We start from the raw sequence: 24248 nt of genomic DNA, 5'->3' as shown, positions 1-24248 counted from the left end.
TGCAGCTGTTTGGGGAGAAAAATGGCTTTGCTGCAAGAGGGTTACACCAGACAATGGGAAAGAATCAGTGAGAACACCACACCTAACTGAGAAGCTTTTAAGCCCATCATCATGACAGCTGTTCAAAGCTCCCTGGAGTCCTCCAAGCACATCGGGGAGGCAGACTGGATGAAATCCATGTCCTTTCACCTGGGCTCATGTCCAGCCCCAAAATAGCTCTTGTGTCAAGTCCAGAAAAAAGATCACATGAGAAGGGAAAAAAGTAAAGCAAATTATTTCCCTTATTTTCTTAGTTTGTCCTACGTGGGTGCCAGTATAGAGACCTGAGCTTCCAGGGGCTTCACTACCTCAGGGTCCCACCTCAACCTGCTCAATAATGGATGCCAGATTTTGACTGGGACCCGACAGCGATCTGGATTTGTTAGTGAGCTTGGTGATACTATTTTCACTTGGAGCCCTTTTTTGTGAGCTTTTCTGTATGTCTCTCCTTTCAGGATCCTCTTGGCCTTCAGTGAAGAAGACCGATCTGGGAAAGGGCTCCCCTGTTCCAACACAACACCTAACCGCCCTATAGGCAGGTCAACAGCATCGCCTCCTTTAGGGAAACTCTCTTCCTTAGCTGTTGGAAGGAACTCCCTTCCTCCCACAGCTCCAGCCCTGTCGCTCCTACTTTTCAGCAGTGTGTGCTGACCAGAGCAGAAACCAGCCCGAGAGCGCCTGAGCCTGAGAACCAAGGTGAGTGTTACAGCACCTCAGTCCTCTCAGGGGGCTTCTGAACTCTTGGGTTCCCTACAGGGCATCCTGCCTTGGCACAACAGTGGGGAAGCTTCCCAGCGGCTTTGATGTTTGCTTCCCCCTCTCAGATGATCTGCAGTGTGTTTTTTGAACTCCCACTGAAGCTTACAGGCTGGGCTGGCTGCGTATTGCAGGGGGAACAATCAGGGTTTTTCTTGATCTCTGGGCTTCAAGTCCTGAGTCACATTTGCTCCGCTGCAGCAGAAAACTAGGATTTCTAAGGGGGCCGGGGTTGGAGAAGGGGGATTTCTCCATTTCATTTTTGTTTCCAGTTTGTAGCCGACTGAATTACACTTGCTGAGCAATTTGACCATTATAGCTCCAAGGAGAATATGAAGCCAAGCCCTATTATGTGCGGGACGCTGTATGTGTCATTTTAAACAGCTCTGCAGGAAACCTGTGTTAGGTGAAATGGTTTTTGTTATTGTTTCTTCCTGGTTTTTTTTGGGGGTGGGGGTGAGAGAGAGCTAGGGGGGTGGCTGAACCACATACTCCCTGTGTTTGTGTGAGAAAGAGAAAGCAGGCAGTCACACCCACTGCTTCCTGGAGGGAGAAAGTGGCTCTTTAGTTAAGTGTTTACTGTATTTCCAAAGAGCCCAATAAAAAAGTACAGTATTTATGGGGTGCAGAGAAGCGTACATATGGCTGAGCATGTCAGGAGAAGGGTTTATTACTGATTCCTAGGGCAGGAGTTAGCCACAGGAAGAGGGTTGGGAAGGGTAAAATAGTCCTGCACTACAGTGAGAGTTTTGCAATGTGTCAGAATAGAGGAGGCTGAGGGGAGTGACGCTAAACGTAAATTCTTTATGCACATGCACATATAGATGTGTGCAAACACACCCATGCTTTATGTATCTTGTGGTACAGACAGATAGTAAGAAGGCAGTATAGAACGGGAGCTTACTAATAGCTTAGGACAAGTTATTTCTGACCCTACTGACTGTCTGCCATTGATTGACTGTACACAGGCTGCTCACTGTGCTCAGAACTCCATGCTGGTGAATATTCATCTGTCCTACACTGGTGCATGCTGTTGCTGTTTGCTGTTAAATGGCTGCTATATTCCACTCCAGAGGTAGCTGTACTTCAGGAGTAGAGGAAATGATGCCTGAATACAGTGTACAGAGTTAATAATATCTGCAAAACAATTTAGGATGAATAGTGCTGTACTACATTATTATTGCAGGGCAGATCCAGAAGTTCTCACGCAGTCAAATCTCCCATTGTGGTCAAGGGGTATGGTAAGAACAGAGTAAAAGTTAAGAAGGGACTCCAGGATTTGGCAACACTCCTATGTGAATGAATCGGTTTCTTGTGTTAACCTGAGTAACTTCCTATGCTCTACTACTGATAACATCTGTAAGATGAAGCTGAGAGCTGGAGAGATGAACAGATGCCAGGACAGGGAAAGAAGGTTGGTACCATCAACATTCAGTGCTAACACATTTTGAAACAGCATTTAATTAAAACATGTTAGCTAACACTTTTGTTAGTCTACAGAAAGGCATCAGTGTATTTCCAGCTAGGACTGGATTTCCAAATACTTAGGCCATGATCACACAAGGAATAAAGGTATATTTTAACCATGTGTTGGCTAACACCTGTTAACTAACACACACTGAAATCCTCATGTAGACAAAGCAAGGTGTAATTTTAACATGTGTTAATTGGTCAAAACCCCTTGACCAGCTAACCTGTTAAAACTACAGTTTGCCTTGGCTATAGTAGGATTTAAACATGTTGGCACACACATTTTCCCTAGAGGAGGTGAAGCCATAGAGAACAGCAGCTTTCATGGAATTTCCACTGGGTCCAGACATGCTATTGTTTGCCTGAGGAAGCTTATCCCCTTGGGACGTCCAGCCAAATTTGTCAGGCTAAAGAGCTTTAGAAAATACAGGGGAGCCTCAGCACTTCTGGATACTTCACCAAGCTTCAAACTCTCTTGAGGCCAACCTATCCCTAATCTATCCCTAACCTGTCCCGGTAGTATCACGGGAATGCCTCCATCACAACAGCACCTTCTTGCATAGACTCCCTTCCCATTCTATGTCAGCTGAGCTGCTTGAAAACAAAGAGAAAACCCCACATTAAACACGGCACCACTGGGGAGTTCCTACCATCTGCAGTCGTGCTTCTCAATCGGACATTGCTTCAGTTCCCGACATCCCAGTGAGGCAGAGTGGCCTCCCTCTGGACCCGAGAGGGAGGAACCATTTCATTCCCTGTGGTGGGTGCAGCTAACTCGGCCCAACCCCCTCGCAGGAAGTGCAGGGGCAGGGCAGGAAGTATAAGAGTAGGGCCCTGCAGCTCAGTGGTGAGCAGATCTGGGAAGGAGGCAGATGTCCCTACTAGACAGTTGAGCCCTTTGTGAGGTCCACAACCGGCTGCAGAACAGATCAGAGTCCTACTGGCCCGGGAGATGGAAGGACCTGGGGAAATACCGAAGGAAGCACCACCTGACTGTGAGCCAGAGCCTGGTGGTGGTGGCGGCGTGATGCCAGGAGAGTCAGATAGGAAGTAGCCCAGGGAAACCAGATGTTGGTCCGGTTGTGTTGCCAGGACGTGAGGCAGCAATCTTACGTGTTCCCATTGACCCACTGTGAGTGTCCTGGGCTGGGACCTGGTGGAGTAGGCTGGGCCTTGGTCCCCCTACCCCTGTTGCTTCCCCACTCCTGGAGCTGGCTACATATTCACCTAGGCCAGAAGGCCTGCACCTGACTGTTGTTGCTTGTCCCAGCCAGGAAGTTGAGGGCTATAGACTGATTGCTTGCTGTGCCCTGCCCAGAGGGTTATTGTTGCTTGCCCAGCCATGAGGCTGTGGGTCAAAGACTGTGCAATTACTCAGGAGGCCTAAACCCTAGATGTTTGGTGAGTACTCCAAACAGGGGCTGGAGCTATGAACCGAAGGGCCATGTGCTGGGACCTGTGGTGGAGATTGGATTGTGGAGCGGGCAGGTCCGTGACCACAAATCAGACCACCTCGACAACATCCGGCCTTCCTCTGGACCCGAGAGGGAGGAACCATTACACACTCGAAAGTGCCTGCGTAGATGTGTGCATGGAAATAAATGAATCTGGCATTTGATAAAGGTTAGAACCTTGCCCTTGCTAAACAGCCAATAAAAGAACCAAACATCAAGGCATGAGGCAAAGAGCTGGGAAGAAAAAAAGAAATACTAAAAAATAGGTTTTTCCTTCAGCAGTTTTTCTGATCCCACTTCACCACAATCTACTGTTTCCTAGGCAATGGAAGCCTCAAAATAAACAGAAGCCTGTTAGGCTGTGTCCTGTAGTCCATTCAGTTTAACCATCTGCCCAGAAGAAAACCTTTCTAACATGATTTACATAAGTCCTGCTGCAGTGCTGGCTGACTGCTGGCAGCTCCGCATGCAGATCAAACAGGTCACTTGCTCCCCTTTACTTGTCCTCTTGTCTGTCAGGTGATCGTCTCACATTTATTTTTAAGCTCTGTCATCTTGTGGTATGGTGTGTGTGTGTATGTGTGTGTTACCGCCTATCAATACACAAGGCCCTGAGGCCGAAAGCAGCTGAAGCGTTAGAATAACCCAGCTGCCTCCAGTTCATACAGAGCTTTTTAGTTTCCCTGCTAGTACCCCCTTTGGAATGATTTAAACAACCTGATGTGCATGTTGCGGCTTGTCGCCTCTCCGCAGAGCTGCAGGAGCAAGGGGACAGGGAAATCCCCAGCATCCAGGGAGAACTGCCGCAGCGGCAGAGTGGAACTGCACAAGCGTCGAGCAGAGGTGAAACCTGAAGCACTGCTGACACTCCTCCTTTCCAGTGCGACAGCAGCGGCGTTCCCTGCCTGACGCAAACACAAGTCCCAGAGCTGCCAGCCACCCCTCTCTCAGGAGCACTGTGCTGCAGGTAAGCTACCACCATCCCCTGGGAGAATCATAGACAAGGGTGAGGATGCAGAGTGATGTGTGTGGAGGGGAGAGATGGAGGAGAAAGGTTGCAGTAGATGATGCTGTGATTCCTGTAAGTGCTGCAGGCTCTCAGGAATAACGACATCTGAAAATCTCCAGTGCTCCGTCTTCATTTATAAATGGCAGAGGCTGTGGTCCCCCAGCATACTCCTCCTCATACTTCACATTTTTATAGCACGCATTCCATCGCAAAGCCTGACTACGGCCGGGAAGCATGTAGCCACCTCTGGAGGGAAGAAGCAGACAGCACGCTGTACAGGACTGGGGCTGGGGGTATTCTGGCCAAGTATGGATCAGTAAACCACCCCAGTGCTTACAAAAAGCATCCTGGGACCTTTAAAGGCCACTCAGAATAGACAGGACCGTGATCTTGACTGAACGCCACACAAGCAGTAAATGGCACAGAAGGCAATTTATCTAGCCCAGGAGGAGGGAAATTGATCCGGTCAGGACTACGAGTAGTTCCTGTGAGTCAGCCTGTTTCAGCACTGATGCTTATACCAGGAAGTCATCATCTCCGATAACAAGGGCCAGGCTGAAGCGTCAGAGTGAGATTCTCAAAAGGGCCTATGTGAGTTAGGACCACAAGCCTTCTTGAAAATCACTGGCACTTGTGCTCCTTACTCACGTGAGCACTTTTGAAAATCACAGCTGAGTTTGTAGTGGAGTGGAGCCACCTGCCCCAGCTGGGCAAAATGCTTCCTGGAGCTCTCACGGGCACAAGGGGGCAGGCCCTTTTCACCCCTTTTACACAGGGGCAGCATGGGTTTTCCTTATGGCTGGTGTAATAAATGATTCTGTCAGGGGCACCGTTTCAGATTTTTTTGGGGGGGAGAGAGCAACTTTAACCATGATTCCAGGGGCTACTTAGGCTACTCTAGGTTTTTTTGCTGATAATAACTTAGAAATTAGTTGACAGGAGCACTGTATCTCATTCTTATGTAAAGAAAGAAAACGATATACACAAACAGCAATTAAAGGTATATTTTAGGATTACTTGTAAGTGTACAACAGAAAAACCATATCTGAAAAGTGGAATTTTTCCAACCTCCATCCGTGTGTGTGTCAATGAGGGACTGTTTCAACTCAAGAACTGGCACCGTGAGCTAATAAATTTCCCACTGAGGTGAAGAACACCATGAGGTGGTGGATTATGGAATTTGTAGGATCAGGCTGGGAAAAATCAGCAAGATGAACATTTACATGATTGCCAGATTTCTACTGCATTACTAGCTCAAAGTCACTTAATAACTAGCACAAAAATAGCCCTATTTATTGAAACAACGTTGTTGTTTTTAACAACGTATCGGGCTATACCTTTAAAAAAAATCACCATCTATTCTAGAGTATAATTAAATGATGGATGTTAGTAGCATGGATCTATGATGAACAAATTTTGGTAGCCAAATCTTACAAATTGTTCAGATTGGCTTGGGTTTATGTTCACAGAAAGGTTTATACAAATAGTTATGATAAATACAAAGGATTAAGTTGGAAGGAGGTTCCTAGTGTGTTACTGTAAGGATTGGTGAGAGTAAATATCACCTCAATGAAATTCATAGATGGCACTCAGGTTTGTGAGACTCTGCCACACTCTCAGAAATGTTAAAGAATTAGAACAACAGGAGATAAGAATATTTACCAGCTGGAAGAGAAGGAGCTATAGCAGACAGCTGCTTGAGGGCAGCAGTTGAGGGCCAGCAGCTCCTCAAAATGTATCTGGGAAAAAAGTCCTAGAAAAGTGCAATCCCACTCTTGGGAGATTTGGTGAAATCTAGGCATTCACAGAGGAATCCATGTTTCTGCATCACAGCCTATGGACCTGACCTGACCCCCTGTAGGCAAAGGAAAGACTCCCACAGACAAGTGAGACTAAATAGTAGAATAACTGACCACACTGGGGTACTGCCATTCATTACAAAATTAGAGAGTTAGAAAAAAGTTGTGAACATTTTAAGTGTATTTTAAACAATATTTTTGGTGGCAGCAGCTCATGGTTGTTTCTTCACCGCAGCGAAAGATTACAGGTGGTCATCCATTCTGCAGCACTGCTCTTGCAGCCTGAAACTTCCAAAGCTGGGCTGGCTGTGAGGATAATTATCCCCTGAATGTGCCTCAGGCAGCAGCCCCCTGCCCTGGCTGAGCAGCCCCCGTCTCTACTTGTGTCACAAACGGTTGCTCCTGCCTTTTTAACATGTCAGCTTGTGAAGGTGAGGGGCAGATCACGTTGCAATCTGCAGCAAACATCTTCAGACCTTCCTGCCACCACTCCTTCCACGTGTTTGTTTAAGGAATGAAAAAATGCTGCAGAGACTCCCAGTTCGCTGTTGGCTCTGCCAGATACTCCTCCGCATTCTTGTTTACTGAGCAAAGAATAAGTCAGTCAGGGGCCGGGGGAGAGGTGCGAGTGGCTCCCAGCAGGTGGTACAAAACTTGGGCTGGCAGGGGGCAGGAGCCCCCTTAAATGGCACCCCTGGACTCGGCCCCCATCCATTCATTTCTGAGCAGCTGATGTCCTTGGGCATGCTACCAGACAGTAGTTGCTATACTCCAGAGCGCGCAGGGGCTGGATCTGTGGCCAACTCCTACAAAGTGGGTGTGGGCTGAGGGAGGGTCACTTGTGCAGCTGTGCAGGGGCCAGCCACAATTAATAGCATTAATTAATTAATTGTTTAATAATTAACACTGAGAAGGATTTTCCAATGTCAGGTCCTGAGTTCCGGGAGGGAGGCAGGAGGACATGAGTAAGAGTCTGGGGTGGGAGCAGAAAGGCCATGGAATACGAGGTCAAGAGAAGAACATGGGCAAACTCACAGCGTAACACAGAAGAGACCACAGGGCTGGGCAAAAGAGAACAGTGGAAATGGGACAGAGAAAGGCGGAGCAGGGAGGAGATACTACTCATCAAGGGAAGGGGAGATGAGAAGCAAGAGAATGAAAATAGTGAAGTGAGAGGAAAATAAAGTGGAGACAGATTGAATGAGACAGAGCTGGCGGGGTCGGGGGGGGGGATGGAAGAAAGGAAAAGAGAGAGACTAGTTTATGGTGAGTGAGTTTGACAGTTTCTCTCTGCACTTCCCTGGCAGAGACCCTGTCTCTGCATATTTTGTGATGAGATGGGGTGGCTATTTGGCACACGGAGGTTGTTGATGAATATTGCAGGCTGCTCTGGATTCAGTAGTTAAGTAAATAGGGGAAAGGACAAAGAAAATAACAAGCTTCACCAGAATGCACACTTAGTGAGGACTTAGCTGCTGCAAAAAGGTCCCTTGAAACACTTTTCCCCCAGTGTTAGTAACTCCACTCCAGTCTAAGGAGCTGGGTTCTATTTCTCCCGCAGCAGAAAGGGGCTGATGGTGGCAAAAACATTCCTCCCTCCCCCATTCTTTTGTTGCTAAAATCCATTACATTTGGGCTGCAGGGCCCCCTAAAAATGATCTTTTTGGCCCTTCCCAAACTCCTAAGCCAGTCCAGACCAAGCTGCAGCAGCACAATGAGACAAAGCAAAAAAATGGTTTAGCCAATCCTGCTTCATCAGTGCAACCCTGGGTAGCCTGGAAGTCTAATAACCCTTGGAAGGGTCACCTATGAGGAGTACACAGAATCTACGGACAAGCAAAGGTATAAATTTTAATTGCTTTCAAAGGGTAAGACTCTATTTGGTGATGATAAGGCAGCACAGTGCTTAACGATTTTCCCTGTAATATTGGGTTAGTTCTTCTTCCTCCAGCCACATAAATATGATTCAGCCGTTCAGAATACAGACTGAATACGTGGCGTGGATTAAACCTAAATCGACTTTGGATCCACCAAACTCTCCAGCCAAACATATAAACTTTGGAGTCTCCTGGACAGATTTTTGTTCCCAGCCTCACCCCTGCCCCTGGGATAGATTCTCCCTCCCATCCTCTCTAAATGGACTCTGGCCTGCCTCCCACTCCTGAGCCCTTGCTCTTCCTCACAAATGAAGGAGTTCAGCAAACAGCTGGCTGCATCTTCTTCCATTTCTTTATTCCGTATCAGTAAGGCCACAATTTAGTCATGGGTATTTTTAGTAAAAGTCATGGACAGGTTACACGGCCCGTGACCTGTCCATGACTTATACTATAAATACCCATAATTAAATCTTGGGATGGCCGCTTCTGTGGGGGGCGCGCCCCGGGGGGGAGCTGGAGCCAGTGGCACCAACTGTCGGGGGCTGCTGGAGCGGCCACTGTTGGGTGGTCACTGGGGCGAGCTGCCCAGGGCCACCCGAGCAGCGGCTGGTGCGGCTGGCCCCAGGACTGCTCCAGCAGCTGCCCATGCAGCTGGCTGCAGGACTGCCCAAGCAGCTGGCTGCAGAGCCGCTCCAGCAGTGGCTGGTGTGGCTGTCCCCGGGGCCACCTGAGCAGCTGTCCTCATTATATGTCACATTCTGTCCTTATGTTAACATTAACCGTGTTTTTAATGGTCTAACCAAGTCTTTATCCAGTGCCCACACCATGATATCTGAGTACCCTTGAAATTGCAGCCTCTTGTACTATAGGGATTCAAACCCACTGCTACCCTGTCGTTAGCCTTTGATATTTCCTATTTATGATTTCACTCCCATGATGGGAAGCTGGTGTCCCCAAAATAACGAGAGAGCAAATCAGTCAGCACTGGGCCACTAGTCCCAGGACCACTGAGAAGAGCTGGGAGGGATAAACAGAACGTGCCTCTGAATGCAACGTTTTAAAAGGATTAGGTCAACCATTGCTAATACTATTTGTCTGTGTGAAACAGTGTGTGTTTAATTGGAACCTCCAGCATTCAGACTCAGGCTGTCTCTGCTTTATTTGAGTTTGGCACTGAATGCCCTGGGGTAAAATTGCCTTTCCGGTAATGCACATGGCAGAGTCTGTGCTGTTCTCTTGTTAAACCAACTGCTGTGTCTAGCTTTGTGCTGAAATCACATAGCTGGGCTACCCTGGCTGATCCCCACATTCCTCCCACCCACACCCGATTGCTCCTGGGTTATTAGTGTGTGCTACGTGAGCTACCTCTAAAGCGTCATTCCTGCGGCGCTGCAATAGACTCCCTCGCACTGGATGCACAACTAAGCAGAGTGAACGGTGTAGATGAAACACGTGGTGGTACTGGGGCTGAGGGATAGCTCAGGGGAGTGCTATTGGGGCATGGAGCTGGTCACCTTTAGAGTACGTGTTCCAGGGCAATTGTTACCCTGATGGCTATTTGCTTTCATCATCTATCAAATGTGGTGGGCTCTGTCAAGTCCATAGTGGATAAGCATCTGTACCACAATTGGTCCCTTGGTAGAATGGCTAACAACCGAATGGATCTGGAATGGAAACTATCCTTCTTTTTTTGGGGGGGGGCGGGGGCTGTCAGTCTCTAATTAAGATTGTCAGCTCTTTGTGGAAGGAACTGTCTCTCCTTATGTGTTTGTTCACTACCTAGCACTACGGGGCCCCAAGCGCAGTTGTGGCCTCTAGGTGCCACCCTAATACAAATAATAACTTCCCCAAAGTTTGTGGGTGTTCAGACCTGCTGGTTGGGGTCAGACCTCTCTCTAATCTCCACCCTTCCTCACAGCCTCGCTTGCTTTGCAACCCCCACCCCCTCCAGAAAGAGGCACATCTTTTTTTTCAGTGTGAGTTTCTGTGGAATTCTGTAATTGTGTGTGGTGATTAGAAGAAAAATATTAAAATAACATCAAAGACCCCAAAGCAGTCACCATTCGGTGGGAGGATGCAACGTTTGAATAGCACATAGCAGTTCAGAAACAATTGAGACTCTTAGCCAGCTGAATCTTCAGGGGTTAGTATGTAATTACCCAAATTACCTAAATTTGGCATTTCATCAAGGTACTACTGAGCCTAACACCCCCACCCTTATGAAAAGTGCTCTGAGACCTGTTATTACCACAAGTGGTCAGGACCTAAGGTTTATGTCTCATTTAGAAGTGACTCTGGGCAGTTAGCACATCTGGTATGAAGGCTTTCCTACAACTCTTTCCAACACCCACAAACGCTCGAGATGGATAGCATGCTATAGTGATGCCAGACTCAGGAGAAAACCGCTCTCCTGTGATAGTCTCGTTTCCTGCTAAATGGAAATAATACCATAATATCAGTTCCTATAACACACATATTCCCATGAATTTGTTTTATATAAACTATTTCCTCCTCTTGATTCATTCACACTTCATACAGCAGCTGTATTGAAATTCAGGGATATCACTGCAAATGCATCTCACACTGAAAGTTTTCCTGAAGTTCTTTCACTAGGTGGAGAGCCAGGCTTGTGCCATTCCTTAAGGCAAACTGAAAGACCTGAGTGCAGAGTTCTGAGTTTCTTCTGCAACAGTTGATGTCATCGCTGACACCTAAAACTGAGGGAGGAGTTGCACAAGGTGTTAGTGACGGCGACTCCTATTATTGGCAAACATGACACCATCAACTTGTGGCTTGGCCAGTCCGGTGGGCATGGGAGGATCTGGGTCTCAACAGTTTAGGTTTTAAAAGGGATTGTGCATACAAGTTATACCCCACCCATCTATTCTGTTAATGAAAAAGGAACTTAATTCACTTTTTAAAAGAGAAGTTTTCAGTTCATCTTTAAGCTCTGGTGTAATGGTTCGAGTGTTGTGGAAGATGCCCCTTCACCTTCCTATTACAGTAAGATCAACATCCTGTGTTTGTTTACGAGGCCCATGTTTCAAGGACACAAGGGTAGCATGACTTCCACTGGTGGCCCACATTTTGAATGTATCTGGGGTGATTTACTTTAGCTCAAAAGGGACTCCTAATAAATAATTTCACATTGCCAATTTTCAACTAGAGCCTGGTTTACCGTCTCGGAGGGATTATGCAGAGCACTAGAAATATGACTTTAGAAGCTGGCTCTCCTCATGTATTTTAAATGTTTCACTGGATGTGGCATGTACGGCTAGAGTAATGGGGTACAGTGGAACCTGTACAAGAGGTCACCTACCCTGATTAGGCAACTTCCTGTCTTCAGAGACCACTCCACAGCCCCCCTAAATGGACTGAGTACAACTCTGCTCTACCTTTATTAGCCGCCCACCGCTACTAAACAACTTATTTGTTTTGCAGCAGTGGTCAGGTGTGGGGTCTTATTGTGCTGTACAAACACAAAGGAAACCAACCCCCCTCAAAGGGCTTACAGTCTCATTTATGTTATCCCATGGGAAAGCAAGTATCATAAAATTACACCCACTGCATATAGTAACATTTCCCAACATAAGCCATGCATGAATCTAAACCAGGGAGGGGCAGAGCTCCTATGGTTTGGTGTGGGATAAGTAAGCACCTGACTGTGCATCCCAATTGTCCAAATGGCTGGAGGGTCAGATCCTAACAAGGTGTCAGTCGGTAAAACTCCATTTAACCCCTGAGAAGACAATGTCACTGGAAGCAGAATAGGCTTTGTGGCAAGATTTCTACTGCCTCCAGTCAGGCTGGACGTAGCCCAAAAAAAGAGCCTTATGTGGACTCTTCAGCCCATTATGGATGAAACCCACAAGTGCAGAAGCCTCAAGAAAAAGAAAAATAACCTTTACTAAATTTTAGTGGAAATGTTTCAAACCTCCAAAAAAACCCACAATACTTTGTGTTGTGAGGGCTGGGTGCTGGTTTCCGTTTGGTCCAATGAGTCTTATTTTATCAAAACCAGTCAATTGCTGTGTAATATAACTATTAAGTATTAAGCATCTTCAAGTATGTTGGGCTGGGGAGTCCTAGCATGTTTGGCCAAATTCAGGCATATATATGCTGAAGAATAAAAATTACTCAGGGGGAGAATTGAGAACCCTCCAGGCACACGAAAGTGAGTAATACTGTGTGCCTTCCAGCCTGGATAGAGAGATCAAAGGGGAGGATGGGTGCAGCCCTGCAATGAGTTTTACTATGCAAGTTAAAAATAAAAATATCACAGAAAGGCAGAGGCATGAATAGTTTGTTTCTACCAGATTCCATACAGATGTAAATGGCACACAGTGAATCCCCTCTGTCAGTCTGCAGGCGCAGAATACCCAGCCAGCAGGGGAGTGAGACTGGAAACTGGACAAACATACAGCTGATAATTTTTAAGATATTAAACTAAAAATCAGTTATTGCTTTCTGGTTAAAAAGTTGACTTTTGAGTTTTTTTAATTATTCCTCTAAAGATAGGCTTATTTATGACGTACATTTGTTTTTGCAGTTGAAGATTGTGATGTTTCTTTAAAAATGCTTTTTCATGCCTCTTCCTGCATATTTTTCCTTGTGCAAATAATACAGGCTTCTTGAGAAAGGGATAAAAGTAGTTTGGTTGAATCTCTATGTGACGGGTTAGACCCCCCGCCCTTTGAGGGTGCCACCTGATGTATTGGGATTTCACGGAGTCTGCCGGCTCCACTACCCTGGGCTGCCTCTCCCTGTTTTGCTGAATTAGGCTCTCTGGCCTCCGGCAGCGCGCGCGCGCGCTCGCACACACACACACACACACACACACACACAGGTAGGGACGCACCAGCTGTAGAATCACACAGAGTCTGCAAACAGCTGTCTATGAGAAGACTCAGCTAGGAAATCGCCCAGTGCTCAAGTGCAGCTTCCCCCGGAAAGTGCATCCAAAATAATATTGTCTTGCGCTGTAGAGAAATCTATACAATGTAAGCTCATAAATTCGCCCCCTTCCTCAATGTGGAGGAAGATATGCACAACTTCTTGCCCCCCCCCCCGTTAGAAATTGCACAAACTGGGTTTAATAATAAAAAAACCAAGTTTGCTAATTATAAAGGACAGATTATAAGGGATAGGAAACAGAACAAAGCAGATTACCAAGCAAATAAAACAAAATACGCATACTAAGCTTAAGATCTTAAAGAGACTGGTTTCAAGAAGCAATTTCTCACCCTAAATGTTGTTTTAGGCAAGTTGCAGAGTTTCTATAGCTTAAAGTTCCAGTTATTTCTCTTTACAGACTAGACTCCTGTCTTGGTCTGGACTCAGCCCTTGCCTTTCCCACCACTCAGTTCCTTTGTCTCTTCAGGTACTTTCAGCAGTCTTTCTTCTTGGGCAGGAAGGCAATGGAGAAGAGTCTTGTTTGCCTTACTCCCCAGCCTTAAATAAGATTTACATAAGGTGGGAATCTTTTGGTTCCCAGTCTTGATCTCCACCTTAGATGGTGTTTACTACCAGGTGACAGGACCACCTGACCTAGTAGTGTCACAGCTACATACCAGGATGCCTTTCAGGAATGAGAGAGATTAGTATCTTCAAAGTCTTTTTTCTTCCTAATGTCCCATCAAGGCTGATGGCCTGCTGTCTGGGAGGGTGTTTCCCAAGTATAGACCTAGTTGTAATTATTACAGAGTCAATATTCCTAACTTTAGATACAGAAATGGTACATGCATACAAATGGGATAATCACATTCAGTAAATTATAACCATTCCAATGATACCCTACAAGACTCATCTTGCATAAAATATATCTCAGTTTGCCATCTCCATATCATAAGCATATTTCCATAATGAATATGGGGTGTAACGTCACATTCTGCATCTAAAGAAGAACCCAGTCCAACTCCCACTGAGTTCAGTGAGACCTGGATTCAGCCCAAAGTGTGTCAATCCCTATGTGAGATAGGCAAAGTGACACATCTTCTGAAATGACTCAAAAAATTTCTTTAGAAGGGACTGTATTTCCCTCTTATAATGAGCCCCCTCTTACAGCAGAGGGATGGAATTCCCCGAGTCTACATTTCCCACTCAGCATGATGCATTAATTTAAATACAGATACATTCTATTCTTTAGCCCAGGCAAAATTTAAAACCACCAGTTCTGATGATTTCTCCTACCACAGATCACCAGCAGTACAGGGGTCACGGTGGTTCGTATACCACAGTAAACATATCGCCCACACACTTATTTTGGGAAAGAACATTCATCAGCTTGTGGCATCATGGTCCAGTCTGTAGAACTGACGAAGTGGGAGTTCACCCACGAAAGCTCATGCTCCAGTACGTCTGTTAGTCTATAAGGTGCCGCGGGTCTCTTTGCCGCTTTCATTAGAACGGAAGGCTGGGAGTGAGGAGAGCGTCGTTGTGTTCCCAGGTCTGCCACTGCCTCACTGTGTGACGCATTGGACACATCACGTAACCTTTCTGTGTCTCCATTTTCCCATCCATAAAACAAAGATAATCCCCACATTTACGATTGTGGGAGTATAAAATGTTATACTTGATTATATATTTTTATTCAATGACCTGGGTGCCAAAGAGTAATCAAACCTTTCTGAATGAGTGTTTGTAATCTGCTTGTAGTCTGTGTCAAGTATTCTAAGTGAGCTACATTTGCATAAGAGGAGAGAAATACAAGTAAATCCCTCATGATTATAATCACTATAGAATTTGTGACCTTACCTTAGTCAAACACGTTCTCCTGATTACTATTTAGAGCTCTCATTTCTACATAAATTGCATCAGAGGTGTCAAGTTTGAAAAGTTACATTTGCAGCTCAAGGTGCTTCAGGTCAGAATTAAGGTGTATTGGCAGAGCTCTGTGTGTGAGTTTACACAGCACCTGTCAGCACTGAGATCCTGAGTCTGGCTACCAGCCATTGCTTTTCGTCCTCCTTTTTCATGAGCATTAGAACTCATTCACAGACGTTAGCAGAAACAAAAATATTAGTAAAGCAAAAATGGTGTGAAATGAGTGTCTGTGACTGGCCAGCCCTGGAATCTGAAGTCTTCACAGAACATGTACAGCACAGGAAATGACATTCCAAACATTGCCCCACGGACATGACACAGCCCTGACCTGGGTGGGCCCCCTGCCCCCTCCCGTAGAGCTGAGAAGGAAGTGTTATTATCTCCATTGGTGAAATGGGGAACTAAAGGCAAAGAGTTTAAATGACAAGTCCAAGGTCACATAAGAAGTCTGGCAGAGCTGGAAATTCAGCCCCAATCTCCTGGGTCCAGGCCAAAGCCTCAGACGCAAGATTATCCTTACAAGTTCATCTCTGGATCAGAACTCTGTCACTCAGGACACACTGTCACCGGAGATAAGCCTAAGAACAGATGTCTGATGGGGTGTGTGTGTGTTTAGGTTTGAGAGACAGAGAGAAACTCAGAGCCCTGAGAGACCACTATTAACATGTAGCATTTATACTATACTTTACATCATCTGAAAGCTGTGCAAACGTCGCAGTAACCCTGACTAGCTGTAAGTTTATTTGAAGTTTTCAAACAAGAAGAGTTCATTAAGGAAGCATAAGCAAATTAAATTGGGTACACAGAGGATGAAGAACATTCCTCAGACTAAAACAGTCTGTCTGCAAGCTCTGTGCCACGTAGCCATCCTCCTATCAGAGTGAGGTGGGGCCTTTGACTGGCTGGTTGTCTAGAGAAGGGATGTCTAGAGACACTTGGCATTATCCAATCATGTCATAAGGCAAAAAGCAAACCCCCAGTCCAGGGAACCCAAACACACTCATATTAGCCTTTCCCTAACTGAGAATATATTTTCCAAAGAATGGACAGAGAAGTCCACTTCTGTGGACCTTGCACATTACTGCAAAGTGGAATGACTTTGAAGTCAATGGATCTATAAGCCATACTGTATATTGTACCAGGGTCCAGTGATTAATTAATGAGGACATTTTTGTAAGGGTAAATTTTTGAAAGTGCATGTAAGTTATTATGGTTAGAATTTGGGATGAAAGTCTGGGGCTGTATTTATTTTATACAAACTTGAATATCCACCCATGGTAGACATCTGTCTGCATAGAAGTGCATGTGTGTTTTTTTTTTTAAACCAGCACAGAACTAGGAGACAGGAATGGGTGCACTGTAATCACACCTCTGCAATCACAGCTCTGCCACTGACTTTCTGTGGGGCATTGGGCAAGACCACTAACCTTGCCTCAGTGTCTCCATCTGTTAAATGGGGAAGATACCTGTTAGATAGAGTACTTCACAATAGTGTTAGTTAATATTGTTGACCTTACTTCCAAAACCAGTGTGTCTATTCTAATGCAGGTGTCACATCTTTCAGTGGTAGCAGATGCCAGGGCTGTGCAGGTCAGCTTCCCAGTGGAAGAGAAATCTGGAATCTGGCTATATTTAAAAGTGTAATTTGCTTTATTTATACATATACACCAGTCCTGAAATGAGATGCTCAAACAGCATGCAGGCAATCCCTTCTTTCAGGAATCTCAGCCCAGCAGCAATGCCTAGTTCCCAGGGAACAACTCTGCCTCAAAAACTGACTAATCAGAGACCACAGCAGAGAAAAATTCTCCCGCAGTGCACACAGCAACCTATACCCAGAACCTTGTGTAATCAAGAAACGAGCACCACAACCAGTATTTCTTCCAAGCTAAAAACTTGCTCACATGCTAAGACAAACAACTTGTGAAACTCTGTAACAGCATCATCTGGTGATGCCTCAGTTTCTCCATCTATTAAATGAGGAAGATAACTATTAGGTACAGTACCTCATAGTAGTGTTGTGCACCATAGTTAATTAATATTTATAAAGCCCTTTGAAGATGCAAATAGCTATACGCAGTTAGTGTTAAGTATTATTATTTTATCACTGTGTATCAGCTTTACAGAAGCTTGCAGTCCAGTTTGAGAGTCTGGCCTATGTCCTTTTGGTTTAACAAGGTGGCAAAACACATTTTTCTAAGTCTTATCTAATAAAAAAAAGTAATATTTGAAACCCCCTTGCCCTCCTGTTTGCTTTCTCCATCTAGATTAAACAAAACCTGATGCTTCTCTGAGTATAGTGTGTTATCCAAGCTCCCCCTCAATCTGTGCCCTGCCTTTCTTGGCTCCAGACACGACTGTTTTTGTAAAGAGTGGGTGGGATGATTCCAAGTCTGCTCCAGGCCTCCTGAAGAGCCTTCAGCAGAAACAGGACAGAGCTGGGAAGAAGAGCATGAAGAATAGCATGAAGGCTGGAGAAATGGTGACTGGGGTCATTGCATGGCAAGACCAACACAACAGTCCAGACTGCTCACTGTATATGTGAACGAGGCATCCGCTCAAAGAAATTAGTGGTTGGTAACTGCAGAAGAAGTAAAAGGAACGCCTTCTTCATGCAGCAAATCTGTGGAACTCACTGTCTGCTGGAAGTCACTTAGGCCTGGTCTACACTTGGGGGGGGGGGGGCGGGGATTGATCTAAATTATGCAACTTTAGCTACGTGAATAATGTAGCTGAAGTCGACTTACTTAGATCTACTTACCACGGTGTCTTCACTGCGGTAAGTCGATTGTTGACACTCCCCCGTCAACTCTGCCTGCGCCTCTCACTCCGGTGGAGTACCGGAGTCGACGGGAGAGCGCTCGGTGGTCGATTTATCACGTCTTCACTAGACGTGATAAATCGACCCCTGCTGGATCGACCGCTCCAGAGATAAGTGTAGACTGTGGATGGGTTTAAGATAGGGTGAGTAACTTCAGGTCACTAGCAAGTGTCATTATTGCTTCCTTTCAATTTAAACATCATGCAAGATGCTTATCCCAATCTCTATGCTTCTAGACATCCATTATAATTACAATTTAGACCACTAAAAGCAGAAAATCGGCAGCAAGTTCTCTCTCCTCCTCCCTCACACCATAAAAGATGGAGTCAGCAAGAAACAAGGGAATTACCATGTTAATTTTTCCAGGCGAAGCTCATGGTAATGAAATCTCATGCTTCAGTGCATAAGATGATTGTCACAAGGGTCAGGGAGGGATTGGCACAATTGGTCAGGCACATTGTGGAGGTGGAGAGAGGGAGAAACTGGTGAAAGTTTGACAGCTGTCATCTTGGGAATCAGGGACCTACAGGCTAAAAACATGAGGCTGACAGAGTTAAAGAGTCAGGCTCTGTAGCTGGGGACTGTAATAGACTCACATCCTCTATGGATCAGGTATAGAGGGGGACGTATAACATGCCCTTGAGCACTGAGTTATAAAGGTGGGTACCATGTAGTTTCATCAGAAAAACAGACAGCTCTCTTTAAGAGACATAAACCTTAAAAAAATATTGCTGAGGAAATTAACACAAGAACAGCCCAAATCAAGGAAAGAAATGATCAGCTCTAAAAAAGGAGGAAGTGGAGTTTGCAGTAGAGAGAGATCTGGTCTGCAGAAATTTGGATCTGACCTTCTCCAAGGACTGGGAGTATTTGGATCCTGAGATTTCATTTAGTACCACCTTTAGTTTGTAGCTTCGGGTATATGCTGCTGCGTGACCTGATCCAGCAAGCATCCAAGACAAAAGAGGCAGGCAGTCGAACAAACACCCAGTAGATTTTAGAGCTTCGGTTCAGCTGTTTACCTGGGCTGTGTAGGGTAGAGAGCAAGAGGACGCTGGTTTTTTTTAAAAAATTGGCAGTTTATAGCTCTGCCCTTCCTGTATGCCACCGAGCCGGTTAGGTGGCTGTTTTATTTAACTTGCCATTTCCACCCTCTTGGAATAAGGACGCTTGTGATGAGATGGCTGGCCAGTACAGTCAACAGATATGCCACCAGCTCTTATTCTAAACATGAGTAATTTGAGTTTAATGGCTAATCCTCATGACAAAGATTAGAAAAGAAGCAAAAAAGGTAATTGGCACTAGCTGGAGGTCAAATACGACTGGTACGGGGTACAGTACTAGCTGAACACAATCTTGTCAGAACTATGAGCCAGCCTCAGTCTCAACACTGGCACCACTTGTTTGAGGGCAGCGGAGTGAAACTGGAGGTGAATTTGGCTCCATTGGACTATCTTCCTAAACTTGGTTCCCCCCTCAACCTTCCATCCAAAGATTAGCAATTTGCCTGCAACAGCCTAGTGACTTGGAGCATGAATGACTCTGGAAATTCTTTTGCTTAAAAATAAAGAGTCTAGTTTGTGCCTGCCTTTCCTTAATTTAGACTTGTTCTTTCCTTCCGAGGATAGAAATCTGAGAGTCATCCTTGACCTTGGACTCTTTTCTTCCCACATCTCCTTGGTCAGTAAATCTGACTGTCCCACCTCCAGATTAACATTGCCAGAATCCACCCTCATACTGATCTTGCTTTTGCTGAAACCCTTATTCAGGCCTTCAGTGCTTCCTGGCCTGACTATTACAATTCCCTCTTCTAAGTCACTACTCTCTAAACTGCAGGTGCACCAGGATGCTGTGGCCAAACTGCTTCCTTGCCACGGAAGTGAAACCATCATACTCCTCTGCTAGAAACCATTGCTGCCTTTCTAGATATCTCTGACCCAGCTCAAAACTGACCTCATGGTTTACAAAACTATCCAAGACCTCTCCACATCCTTCCTCTCTGACCTCATACATCAACCTACTCCTTCATGCACTTATTCCTCACTTTGTCTTCTCTGCCCCTCCCTTTGACTTGGTGAGCGTGGGAGTCACTCATCTGCCTGATCCATCCATCTGGAAATGTCTCCCTCCAACCAAGTGCTGACTCACTTCATCTCTTAAAATCTTACCATAAATCCTTCCCTTTCTCTTTAGCATACAATTGATGTGCTCTCACTCTCTCTGAAGTGTACTGTGTATTAAGGATGCTATATAAAATTTAAAGGTTTTTGGACCAAATTTACATCTGGCCAGCTGTACTACATGATTTGGCATTATTCACACTCCACTGGTTAGCATTTCCAGCAGATTGGGGCTGGCCCGACTCAGCCTCACAAAGCTATAAGCAGGGGGAGGTCTGATTCCCCCTTACTTCCTTGCGTGCACTCCTTAGACCTGGGGGCCAAGTAAGTAGGGACAAGCAGGCGTTGTGAAGCCACTATTCCCTGAGCAGGTGGGCTTGGCTCTGACCCTCATGCATGGGCCATTGCTGCTGAATCATCACAGCTGGCTATCCATCTAAACCAGGGGTGGGCAAACTTTTTGGCCCGAGGGCCACATCTGGGTGGGGAAATTGCATGCAGGGCCATGAATGTTGGGCTGGGGAAGGGGGTTGGGGTGTGGGAGGGGGTGCGCTGTGCAGGAAAGGGCTCAGGGCAAGGGGTTGGGGCAGAGGAGGGGTGCAGGCTGTACAAGGGGGCTCAGGGAAGGGAGTTGGGGTGCAGGGGGGATGCACAGTGCGGGAGGGGGCTCAGGACAGTGGTGCAGGGAGGGGTGTGGGAGGGGGCTCAGGGCAGGGGTTTGGGGTGCAGGAGGGGTTCAGGGTATGGACTCCAGCCTGGCACCACTTACCTAGAGTGGTTCCAGGGTGGCAGCGGCACGCACCGGGGCCAGGGCAGGTTCCCTGCCTGCCTGCCCTGGCCCCGGCCCTTCGCCGCTCCGGGAAGCAGCCAGAACCATGTCCTTGGGGAAGGGAGGGCAGAGAGCTCTGCATGCTGCCCTTGCCTGTGGGTACCTCCCCCGAAGCTCCCATTGGCCACGGTTCCCCATTCCTGGCCAATGGGAGCTTTGGGGTAGGTACACACAGGTGAGGGCAGCTTGCAGAGCCCTCTGCCCCCCCTTCCCCAGGGGCCGCAGGGACGTGGTGCCGGCCGCTTCTGAGAGCGGCGCAGCGCCCACGGCGCCACGGGGGTGGCAATCCTGCGGGCCAGATCCAAAGCCCCGAGAGGCTGTATCTGGCCCGCAGGCTGTAGGTTGCCCACCCCTGCTCTAAACTGAATGGGGTGAGGAGAGGGGTAGTAACTCGCTGTTGGCAAAGGCCACCAGCAGTCTTCTACACCACAGAGCAAGGTGATAGCAGTATATAAGGGGGGCTTGTCTGAAGCACATTTCCTTCTCCACACTGATGATGGTTGGCACTGCTACACATCATCACTTAAAGGGTGCATCAGCACTACCTAGCCCTTAATCTTGACAAGACATACTCACAAAATCTTAAGAGCCAAACCACAGGCTGTTCCTTCAGGAGTTTTTGTTCTCTGCTGCTTCAGAGGAAGGTTACCCCCCACACCATGGCAATGAGTGAATATAACTGCAATTTCTAGAGATCAGGAAACTATCCACTCCTTTTAAGCCCAGCTACAGCATTCAACTCATTTACACCCTCTGTTCTGCTCAATAGTAGCGTGCCCCACAGATCCCTGGCATGCTCTGAGAAGGATTTCCTTGTATCTTTACCACGCATGCCTGAGTAGAAAGTGGTCTGAGTTGCTGTGTTATCAGATTCTAGAATTCAGTGGCTACAATATATTATATACCAGCTGATTCACTATGTTAAGAGGAGACCAGCTAAGTTTCTCAGCTCAGTATGTCCCATGAAAAGTTGTTGAGGCCCCAGTCATTAGATAGGTAGACAAAGAACAGCAGTCTGAGAGGCACCAGTTTGTAAGGCAGTCTTCCAACTAAACTCACCATCACTTGTTTATAATTAGCCTGGGGGCAGGCCTTGAATGATATGCTGGCCACATTCTGCCATTTGTTTTCTTGGCTCCGAAAACGAAGGCGAGAGTATTTAGTTATTAGTCCATTCTCTTCACCCATAGGTTCATAGCCCACATTCTCCATGGGTACGAAAGGGGAGATCTTCATTCCGACATACACATAACTAATACACCATTCCAAACAGACCAGTCTGTGTCTCAAGGAAAGATCGAATCCAGCTTTCTGCATACTGCTTATGTCGGATACAATTTATAATCCATAAAGCCCCCTGAAGGTGATGCCCATTTCTGGAGATCAATGCAAACTGGTTTGTTTAGCATTCTGCACATCTGGCCCCCGCAAATACCAGCTGGGAAAGCCACCTCTTATTGGAAATACCCCACTACCTGAAAAAGCTTGGGGTAGATGTTTTGCTGATAAATACCGGGGCTTTTGGTTCCTTTTTAAAAACATGTAACCGAGTATCTTAAAAACGTGTAACTTGAGTGTCATCTGTGGTTGTGTTTAGCATCCTGACGTGTGCCCTTTATATGAGTCCCTCCACTCCAGCCTATCCCTCATCCCAGTATACCAGCACAAATAAGCAAGGACTTTACATTATTTATACATGGGTGATATTCAGCCCTAGGTACAGCATAAGTCTATGCACCACTTCAGTCTCACTTAAACCTTGTTTTTGAGGATTTACTTAGGATGTAAATGGTGTATTGGCCTTATGTGGGCCCTCTGCACAGCGGAGAATTTCATCCATATATAAAACTGGACATTCTGAATGAACTGTCATAAACGAACAGTGGATTACAGTGGACAAGAAGCTGGATAACAGTCAACAGTGTGCCCTTGTTGCCAAGAAGGCTAATGGCATATTGGGCTGCATTAGTGGGAGAATTGCCAGCAGATTGAGGGAAGTGATTATTCTCTTCTATTAGGCACTGGTGAGGCCAGTATTGCGTCCAGTTTTGGGGCCCCCATTACAAAAAGGATGTGGACAAATTGGAGAGAGTCCAGTGGAGGGCAACGAAAATTATTAGGGGGCTGGGGCACATGACTTATGAGGAGAGGCTGCGGGAACTGGGCTTATTTAGTCTGCAGAATAGAAAAGTGAGGGGGGGATTTGATAGCAGCCTTCAACTACCTGAAGGGGGGTTCCAAAGAGGATGGAGCTAGGCTGTCCTCAGTGGTGGCAGACGGCAGAACAAAGAGCAATGGTCTCAAGTTGCAGTGGGGGAGGTCTAGGTTGGATATTAGGAAACCCTATTTCAATAGGAGAGTGGTGAAGCATTGGAATGCTTTACCTAAGGAGGTGGTGGAATCTCCATCCCTAGAGGTTTTTAAGGCCCAGCTGGGATGATTTAGTTGGGTTTGGTCCTGCTTTGAGCAGGGGGTTGGACTAGACGACCAACCTAATCTTCTATGATTCTATGAACTAGCCTATCAGGAACTGCAGACTGTGTCATTTGTCAGTCAAAAGGTAATTTCCCCTAGATTTACCGCTTGTCTGGCACATTTCATCCAGAGAACTCAATAAGCTTTACTAAAGGGAATTAATCATCACTGTCCCCATTTTACAGATGGAGAAGCTGAGGCACAGACAGGTTAAGTGACTTGCTCAAGGCCACAGAAAGGAAAAACCAAGTACAGGATCGAACAGGTACCTTATTTGTTTGCAAGGAGGTATTGGATTTGAACTGACTCATCAGTAAAACTGGCTGAATAATGGGAAAAACTATTCACAACTAATAAAACAACTGTGAACTTTCACAAAGGAATTATTCACAAGGAATTATTAGACTAACTCTAGTCATAGGTATGAACAATCTCAGTATGGGTCATATACTATACAGGCTGGAGACAGACAAAACTGGTGTAAGTTAAACTTTTGTGAAGCTCTTGAGCTGTTTTGGGGGACCACGAATCTACCTGTGTTTATGACACTTGTTTTTCCTGTAGTTTAAACCTATGTTTATCTTTTAAAAGATGATTCCTCCTTCTCCATAGCACCGATCCCCTCTCCCAGATAGATTGTAAGCTCATCAGGACAAAGAACGTGTCCTACCTATGATTGTAATGCACTTATATTTATACACAACTTTAACTATTTTTCATTAGGCTCTTTCCCCTCTCTGATCCTTTTTTCACAATACAGTTAGAGTTTGTGTCAGC

General features: G+C 46.1%; 1 protein-coding gene across 4 annotated transcripts in view; it reads left to right on the top strand.

The window, feature by feature from the left end:
• Positions 1–312: 312 nt before the first annotated feature.
• FGF1 (fibroblast growth factor 1) overlaps positions 313–24248 on the top strand; it is a 64053-nt gene continuing 40117 nt past the window's right edge. Inside the window, exons 1-3 of one of the 4 annotated variants that reach the window (XM_043552851.1) lie at positions 313–735; positions 4473–4686; positions 23657–23736. The gene's annotated coding sequence lies outside the window, so the exon portion shown is untranslated. Of the gene's footprint in view, positions 736–4137; positions 4201–4472; positions 4687–23656; positions 23737–24248 lie in introns of those variants that run through there. The other 3 variants (XM_043552850.1, XM_007063610.4, XM_037907891.2) reach the window with 3 other exon arrangements.

The sequence above is a fragment of the Chelonia mydas genome, chromosome 8 (assembly GCF_015237465.2).
Source record: "Chelonia mydas isolate rCheMyd1 chromosome 8, rCheMyd1.pri.v2, whole genome shotgun sequence".
NCBI lineage: Eukaryota > Metazoa > Chordata > Testudines > Cheloniidae > Chelonia > Chelonia mydas.
The sequence above is the reverse complement of the archived record's forward strand: the minus strand, read 5'-3'. Positions and strand labels throughout refer to the sequence as shown.